The sequence below is a fragment of the Symphodus melops genome, assembly GCF_947650265.1.
Source record: "Symphodus melops genome assembly, chromosome: 17".
NCBI classification, from domain to species: Eukaryota; Metazoa; Chordata; class Actinopteri; order Labriformes; family Labridae; genus Symphodus; species Symphodus melops.
The window spans coordinates 15201662-15210564 of record NC_136707.1 but is presented as its reverse complement, the minus strand read 5'-3'; positions in this window follow the sequence as shown (position 1 = coordinate 15210564).

Genomic DNA, 8903 nt, shown 5'->3' with positions numbered 1-8903 from the left:
GGTATGGCCGTAAGCCACAATGGTGTGCAGAAAAGGCCCTTTTAAACATCTGCTGCGCTTGGCCATAATGTGGGGGAGCAAATGCTCCCCCACATTCTTGAATCTGGCTAAACTTTCGGACATCTGAATTGATATGTCACCACATGATAAAAACAATGCTCTGCCACAGTGCAATTGATTGTGTCCATCAGTCTTTTCAGACTGTCAAACATGTAGTCACAAATGTTCTATAGTCCAGGTGAAGAAAAAAAGAGAAAAAGAAAAAGCTTACAGCACCTGGTATTCCCAGGCGGTCTCCCATCCAAGTACTAACCAGGCCCGACCCTGCTTAGCTTCCGAGATCGGACGAGATCGGGCGTGTTCAGGGTGGTATGGCCGTAAGCCACAATGGTGTGCAGAAAAGGCCCTTTTAAACATCTGCTGCGCTTGGCCATAATTGAATCTGGCTAAACTTTCGGACATCTGAATTGATGTGTCACCACATGATAAAAACAATGCTCTCCCACAGTGCAATTGATTGTGTCCATCAGTCTTTTCAGACTGTCAAACATGTAGTCACAAATGTTCTATAGTCCAGGTGAAGAAAAAAAGAGAAAAAGAAAAAGCTTACAGCACCTGGTATTCCCAGGCGGTCTCCCATCCAAGTACTAACCAGGCCCGACCCTGCTTAGCTTCCGAGATCGGACGAGATCGGGCGTGTTCAGGGTGGTATGGCCGTAAGCCACAATGGTGTGCAGAAAAGGCCCTTTTAAACATCTGCTGCGCTTGGCCATAATGTGGGGGAGCAAATGCTCCCCCACATTCTTGAATCTGGCTAAACTTTCGGACATCTGAATTGATATGTCACCACATGATAAAAACAATGCTCTCCCACAGTGCAATTGATTGTGCCCATCAGTCTTTTCAGACTGTCAAACATGTAGTCACAAATGTTCTATAGTCCAGGTGAAGAAAAAAAGAGAAAAAGAAAAAGCTTACAGCACCTGGTATTCCCAGGCTGTCTCCCATCCAAGTACTAACCAGGCCCGACCCTGCTTAGCTTCCGAGATCGGACGAGATCGGGCGTGTTCAGGGTGGTATGGCCGTAAGCCACAATGGTGTGCAGAAAAGGCCCTTTTAAACATCTGCTGCGCTTGGCCATAATTGAATCTGGCTAAACTTTCGGACATCTGAATTGATGTGTCACCACATGATAAAAACAATGCTCTCCCACAGTGCAATTGATTGTGTCCATCAGTCTTTTCAGACTGTCAAACATGTAGTCACAAATGTTCTATAGTCCAGGTGAAGAAAAAAAGAGAAAAAGAAAAAGCTTACAGCACCTGGTATTCCCAGGCGGTCTCCCATCCAAGTACTAACCAGGCCCGACCCTGCTTAGCTTCCGAGATCGGACGAGATCGGGCGTGTTCAGGGTGGTATGGCCGTAAGCCACAATGGTGTGCAGAAAAGGCCCTTTTAAACATCTGCTGCGCTTGGCCATAATGTGGGGGAGCAAATGCTCCCCCACATTCTTGAATCTGGCTAAACTTTCGGACATCTGAATTGATATGTCACCACATGATAAAAACAATGCTCTCCCACAGTGCAATTGATTGTGTCCATCAGTCTTTTCAGACTGTCAAACATGTAGTCACAAATGTTCTATAGTCCAGGTGAAGAAAAAAAGAGAAAAAGAAAAAGCTTACAGCACCTGGTATTCCCAGGCGGTCTCCCATCCAAGTACTAACCAGGCCCGACCCTGCTTAGCTTCCGAGATCGGACGAGATCGGGCGTGTTCAGGGTGGTATGGCCGTAAGCCACAATGGTGTGCAGAAAAGGCCCTTTTAAACATCTGCTGCGCTTGGCCATAATTGAATCTGGCTAAACTTTCGGACATCTGAATTGATGTGTCACCACATGATAAAAACAATGCTCTCCCACAGTGCAATTGATTGTGTCCATCAGTCTTTTCAGACTGTCAAACATGTAGTCACAAATGTTCTATAGTCCAGGTGAAGAAAAAAAGAGAAAAAGAAAAAGCTTACAGCACCTGGTATTCCCAGGCGGTCTCCCATCCAAGTACTAACCAGGCCCGACCCTGCTTAGCTTCCGAGATCGGACGAGATCGGGCGTGTTCAGGGTGGTATGGCCGTAAGCCACAATGGTGTGCAGAAAAGGCCCTTTTAAACATCTGCTGCGCTTGGCCATAATTGAATCTGGCTAAACTTTCGGACATCTGAATTGATGTGTCACCACATGATAAAAACAATGCTCTCCCACAGTGCAATTGATTGTGTCCATCAGTCTTTTCAGACTGTCAAACATGTAGTCACAAATGTTCTATAGTCCAGGTGAAGAAAAAAAGAGAAAAAGAAAAAGCTTACAGCACCTGGTATTCCCAGGCGGTCTCCCATCCAAGTACTAACCAGGCCCGACCCTGCTTAGCTTCCGAGATCGGACGAGATCGGGCGTGTTCAGGGTGGTATGGCCGTAAGCCACAATGGTGTGCAGAAAAGGCCCTTTTAAACATCTGCTGCGCTTGGCCATAATTGAATCTGGCTAAACTTTCGGACATCTGAATTGATGTGTCACCACATGATAAAAACAATGCTCTCCCACAGTGCAATTGATTGTGTCCATCAGTCTTTTCAGACTGTCAAACATGTAGTCACAAATGTTCTATAGTCCAGGTGAAGAAAAAAGGAGAAAAAGAAAAAGCTTACAGCACCTGGTATTCCCAGGCGGTCTCCCATCCAAGTACTAACCAGGCCCGACCCTGCTTAGCTTCCGAGATCGGACGAGATCGGGCGTGTTCAGGGTGGTATGGCCGTAAGCCACAATGGTGTGCAGAAAAGGCCCTTTTAAACATCTGCTGCGCTTGGCCATAATGTGGGGGAGCAAATGCTCCCCCACATTCTTGAATCTGGCTAAACTTTCGGACATCTGAATTGATGTGTCACCACATGATAAAAACAATGCTCTGCCACAGTGCAATTGATTGTGTCCATCAGTCTTTTCAGACTGTCAAACATGTAGTCACAAATGTTCTATAGTCCAGGTGAAGAAAAAAAGAGAAAAAGAAAAAGCTTACAGCACCTGGTATTCCCAGGCGGTCTCCCATCCAAGTACTAACCAGGCCCGACCCTGCTTAGCTTCCGAGATCGGACGAGATCGGGCGTGTTCAGGGTGGTATGGCCGTAAGCCACAATGGTGTGCAGAAAAGGCCCTTTTAAACATCTGCTGCGCTTGGCCATAATGTGGGGGAGCAAATGCTCCCCCACATTCTTGAATCTGGCTAAACTTTCGGACATCTGAATTGATGTGTCACCACATGATAAAAACAATGCTCTGCCACAGTGCAATTGATTGTGTCCATCAGTCTTTTCAGACTGTCAAACATGTAGTCACAAATGTTCTATAGTCCAGGTGAAGAAAAAAAGAGAAAAAGAAAAAGCTTACAGCACCTGGTATTCCCAGGCGGTCTCCCATCCAAGTACTAACCAGGCCCGACCCTGCTTAGCTTCCGAGATCGGACGAGATCGGGCGTGTTCAGGGTGGTATGGCCGTAAGCCACAATGGTGTGCAGAAAAGGCCCTTTTAAACATCTGCTGCGCTTGGCCATAATGTGGGGGAGCAAATGCTCCCCCACATTCTTGAATCTGGCTAAACTTTCGGACATCTGAATTGATATGTCACCACATGATAAAAACAATGCTCTGCCACAGTGCAATTGATTGTGTCCATCAGTCTTTTCAGACTGTCAAACATGTAGTCACAAATGTTCTATAGTCCAGGTGAAGAAAAAAAGAGAAAAAGAAAAAGCTTACAGCACCTGGTATTCCCAGGCGGTCTCCCATCCAAGTACTAACCAGGCCCGACCCTGCTTAGCTTCCGAGATCGGACGAGATCGGGCGTGTTCAGGGTGGTATGGCCGTAAGCCACAATGGTGTGCAGAAAAGGCCCTTTTAAACATCTGCTGCGCTTGGCCATAATGTGGGGGAGCAAATGCTCCCCCACATTCTTGAATCTGGCTAAACTTTCGGACATCTGAATTGATATGTCACCACATGATAAAAACAATGCTCTGCCACAGTGCAATTGATTGTGTCCATCAGTCTTTTCAGACTGTCAAACATGTAGTCACAAATGTTCTATAGTCCAGGTGAAGAAAAAAAGAGAAAAAGAAAAAGCTTACAGCACCTGGTATTCCCAGGCGGTCTCCCATCCAAGTACTAACCAGGCCCGACCCTGCTTAGCTTCCGAGATCGGACGAGATCGGGCGTGTTCAGGGTGGTATGGCCGTAAGCCACAATGGTGTGCAGAAAAGGCCCTTTTAAACATCTGCTGCGCTTGGCCATAATTGAATCTGGCTAAACTTTCGGACATCTGAATTGATGTGTCACCACATGATAAAAACAATGCTCTCCCACAGAGCAATTGATTGTGTCCATCAGTCTTTTCAGACTGTCAAACATGTAGTCACAAATGTTCTATAGTCCAGGTGAAGAAAAAAAGAGAAAAAGAAAAAGCTTACAGCACCTGGTATTCCCAGGCGGTCTCCCATCCAAGTACTAACCAGGCCCGACCCTGCTTAGCTTCCGAGATCGGACGAGATCGGGCGTGTTCAGGGTGGTATGGCCGTAAGCCACAATGGTGTGCAGAAAAGGCCCTTTTAAACATCTGCTGCGCTTGGCCATAATGTGGGGGAGCAAATGCTCCCCCACATTCTTGAATCTGGCTAAACTTTCGGACATCTGAATTGATGTGTCACCACATGATAAAAACAATGCTCTGCCACAGTGCAATTGATTGTGTCCATCAGTCTTTTCAGACTGTCAAACATGTAGTCACAAATGTTCTATAGTCCAGGTGAAGAAAAAAAGAGAAAAAGAAAAAGCTTACAGCACCTGGTATTCCCAGGCGGTCTCCCATCCAAGTACTAACCAGGCCCGACCCTGCTTAGCTTCCGAGATCGGACGAGATCGGGCGTGTTCAGGGTGGTATGGCCGTAAGCCACAATGGTGTGCAGAAAAGGCCCTTTTAAACATCTGCTGCGCTTGGCCATAATGTGGGGGAGCAAATGCTCCCCCACATTCTTGAATCTGGCTAAACTTTCGGACATCTGAATTGATATGTCACCACATGATAAAAACAATGCTCTGCCACAGTGCAATTGATTGTGTCCATCAGTCTTTTCAGACTGTCAAACATGTAGTCACAAATGTTCTATAGTCCAGGTGAAGAAAAAAAGAGAAAAAGAAAAAGCTTACAGCACCTGGTATTCCCAGGCGGTCTCCCATCCAAGTACTAACCAGGCCCGACCCTGCTTAGCTTCCGAGATCGGACGAGATCGGGCGTGTTCAGGGTGGTATGGCCGTAAGCCACAATGGTGTGCAGAAAAGGCCCTTTTAAACATCTGCTGCGCTTGGCCATAATTGAATCTGGCTAAACTTTCGGACATCTGAATTGATGTGTCACCACATGATAAAAACAATGCTCTCCCACAGAGCAATTGATTGTGTCCATCAGTCTTTTCAGACTGTCAAACATGTAGTCACAAATGTTCTATAGTCCAGGTGAAGAAAAAAAGAGAAAAAGAAAAAGCTTACAGCACCTGGTATTCCCAGGCGGTCTCCCATCCAAGTACTAACCAGGCCCGACCCTGCTTAGCTTCCGAGATCGGACGAGATCGGGCGTGTTCAGGGTGGTATGGCCGTAAGCCACAATGGTGTGCAGAAAAGGCCCTTTTAAACATCTGCTGCGCTTGGCCATAATGTGGGGGAGCAAATGCTCCCCCACATTCTTGAATCTGGCTAAACTTTCGGACATCTGAATTGATATGTCACCACATGATAAAAACAATGCTCTCCCACAGTGCAATTGATTGTGCCCATCAGTCTTTTCAGACTGTCAAACATGTAGTCACAAATGTTCTATAGTCCAGGTGAAGAAAAAAAGAGAAAAAGAAAAAGCTTACAGCACCTGGTATTCCCAGGCGGTCTCCCATCCAAGTACTAACCAGGCCCGACCCTGCTTAGCTTCCGAGATCGGACGAGATCGGGCGTGTTCAGGGTGGTATGGCCGTAAGCCACAATGGTGTGCAGAAAAGGCCCTTTTAAACATCTGCTGCGCTTGGCCATAATGTGGGGGAGCAAATGCTCCCCCACATTCTTGAATCTGGCTAAACTTTCGGACATCTGAATTGATGTGTCACCACATGATAAAAACAATGCTCTCCCACAGTGCAATTGATTGTGTCCATCAGTCTTTTCAGACTGTCAAACATGTAGTCACAAATGTTCTATAGTCCAGGTGAAGAAAAAAAGAGAAAAAGAAAAAGCTTACAGCACCTGGTATTCCCAGGCGGTCTCCCATCCAAGTACTAACCAGGCCCGACCCTGCTTAGCTTCCGAGATCGGACGAGATCGGGCGTGTTCAGGGTGGTATGGCCGTAAGCCACAATGGTGTGCAGAAAAGGCCCTTTTAAACATCTGCTGCGCTTGGCCATAATTGAATCTGGCTAAACTTTCGGACATCTGAATTGATGTGTCACCACATGATAAAAACAATGCTCTCCCACAGTGCAATTGATTGTGTCCATCAGTCTTTTCAGACTGTCAAACATGTAGTCACAAATGTTCTATAGTCCAGGTGAAGAAAAAAAGAGAAAAAGAAAAAGCTTACAGCACCTGGTATTCCCAGGCGGTCTCCCATCCAAGTACTAACCAGGCCCGACCCTGCTTAGCTTCCGAGATCGGACGAGATCGGGCGTGTTCAGGGTGGTATGGCCGTAAGCCACAATGGTGTGCAGAAAAGGCCCTTTTAAACATCTGCTGCGCTTGGCCATAATTGAATCTGGCTAAACTTTCGGACATCTGAATTGATGTGTCACCACATGATAAAAACAATGCTCTCCCACAGTGCAATTGATTGTGTCCATCAGTCTTTTCAGACTGTCAAACATGTAGTCACAAATGTTCTATAGTCCAGGTGAAGAAAAAAAGAGAAAAAGAAAAAGCTTACAGCACCTGGTATTCCCAGGCGGTCTCCCATCCAAGTACTAACCAGGCCCGACCCTGCTTAGCTTCCGAGATCGGACGAGATCGGGCATGTTCAGGGTGGTATGGCCGTAAGCCACAATGGTGTGCAGAAAAGGCCCTTTTAAACATCTGCTGCGCTTGGCCATAATGTGGGCGAGCAAATGCTCCCCCACATTCTTGAATCTGGCTAAACTTTCGGACATCTGAATTGATATGTCACCACATGATAAAAACAATGCTCTCCCACAGTGCAATTGATTGTGTCCATCAGTCTTTTCAGACTGTCAAACATGTAGTCACAAATGTTCTATAGTCCAGGTGAAGAAAAAAAGAGAAAAAGAAAAAGCTTACAGCACCTGGTATTCCCAGGCGGTGTCCCATCCAAGTACTAACCAGGCCCGACCCTGCTTAGCTTCCGAGATCGGACGAGATCGGGCGTGTTCAGGGTGGTATGGCCGTAAGCCACAATGGTGTGCAGAAAAGGCCCTTTTAAACATCTGCTGCGCTTGGCCATAATTGAATCTGGCTAAACTTTCGGACATCTGAATTGATGTGTCACCACATGATAAAAACAATGCTCTCCCACAGTGCAATTGATTGTGTCCATCAGTCTTTTCAGACTGTCAAACATGTAGTCACAAATGTTCTATAGTCCAGGTGAAGAAAAAAAGAGAAAAAGAAAAAGCTTACAGCACCTGGTATTCCCAGGCGGTCTCCCATCCAAGTACTAACCAGGCCCGACCCTGCTTAGCTTCCGAGATTGGACGAGATCGGGCGTGTTCAGGGTGGTATGGCCGTAAGCCACAATGGTGTGCAGAAAAGGCCCTTTTAAACATCTGCTGCGCTTGGCCATAATGTGGGGGAGCAAATGCTCCCCCACATTCTTGAATCTGGCTAAACTTTCGGACATCTGAATTGATGTGTCACCACATGATAAAAACAATGCTCTCCCACAGTGCAATTGATTGTGTCCATCAGTCTTTTCAGACTGTCAAACATGTAGTCACAAATGTTCTATAGTCCAGGTGAAGAAAAAAAGAGAAAAAGAAAAAGCTTACAGCACCTGGTATTCCCAGGCGGTCTCCCATCCAAGTACTAACCAGGCCCGACCCTGCTTAGCTTCCGAGATCGGACGAGATCGGGCGTGTTCAGGGTGGTATGGCCGTAAGCCACAATGGTGTGCAGAAAAGGCCCTTTTAAACATCTGCTGCGCTTGGCCATAATTGAATCTGGCTAAACTTTCGGACATCTGAATTGATGTGTCACCACATGATAAAAACAATGCTCTCCCACAGTGCAATTGATTGTGTCCATCAGTCTTTTCAGACTGTCAAACATGTAGTCACAAATGTTCTATAGTCCAGGTGAAGAAAAAAAGAGAAAAAGAAAAAGCTTACAGCACCTGGTATTCCCAGGCGGTCTCCCATCCAAGTACTAACCAGGCCCGACCCTGCTTAGCTTCCGAGATCGGACGAGATCGGGCGTGTTCAGGGTGGTATGGCCGTAAGCCACAATGGTGTGCAGAAAAGGCCCTTTTAAACATCTGCTGCGCTTGGCCATAATTGAATCTGGCTAAACTTTCGGACATCTGAATTGATGTGTCACCACATGATAAAAACAATGCTCTCCCACAGTGCAATTGATTGTGTCCATCAGTCTTTTCAGACTGTCAAACATGTAGTCACAAATGTTCTATAGTCCAGGTGAAGAAAAAAAGAGAAAAAGAAAAAGCTTACAGCACCTGGTATTCCCAGGCGGTCTCCCATCCAAGTACTAACCAGGCCCGACCCTGCTTAGCTTCCGAGATCGGACGAGATCGGGCGTGTTCAGGGTGGTATGGCCGTAAGCCACAATGGTGTGCAGAAAAGGCCCTTTTAAACATCT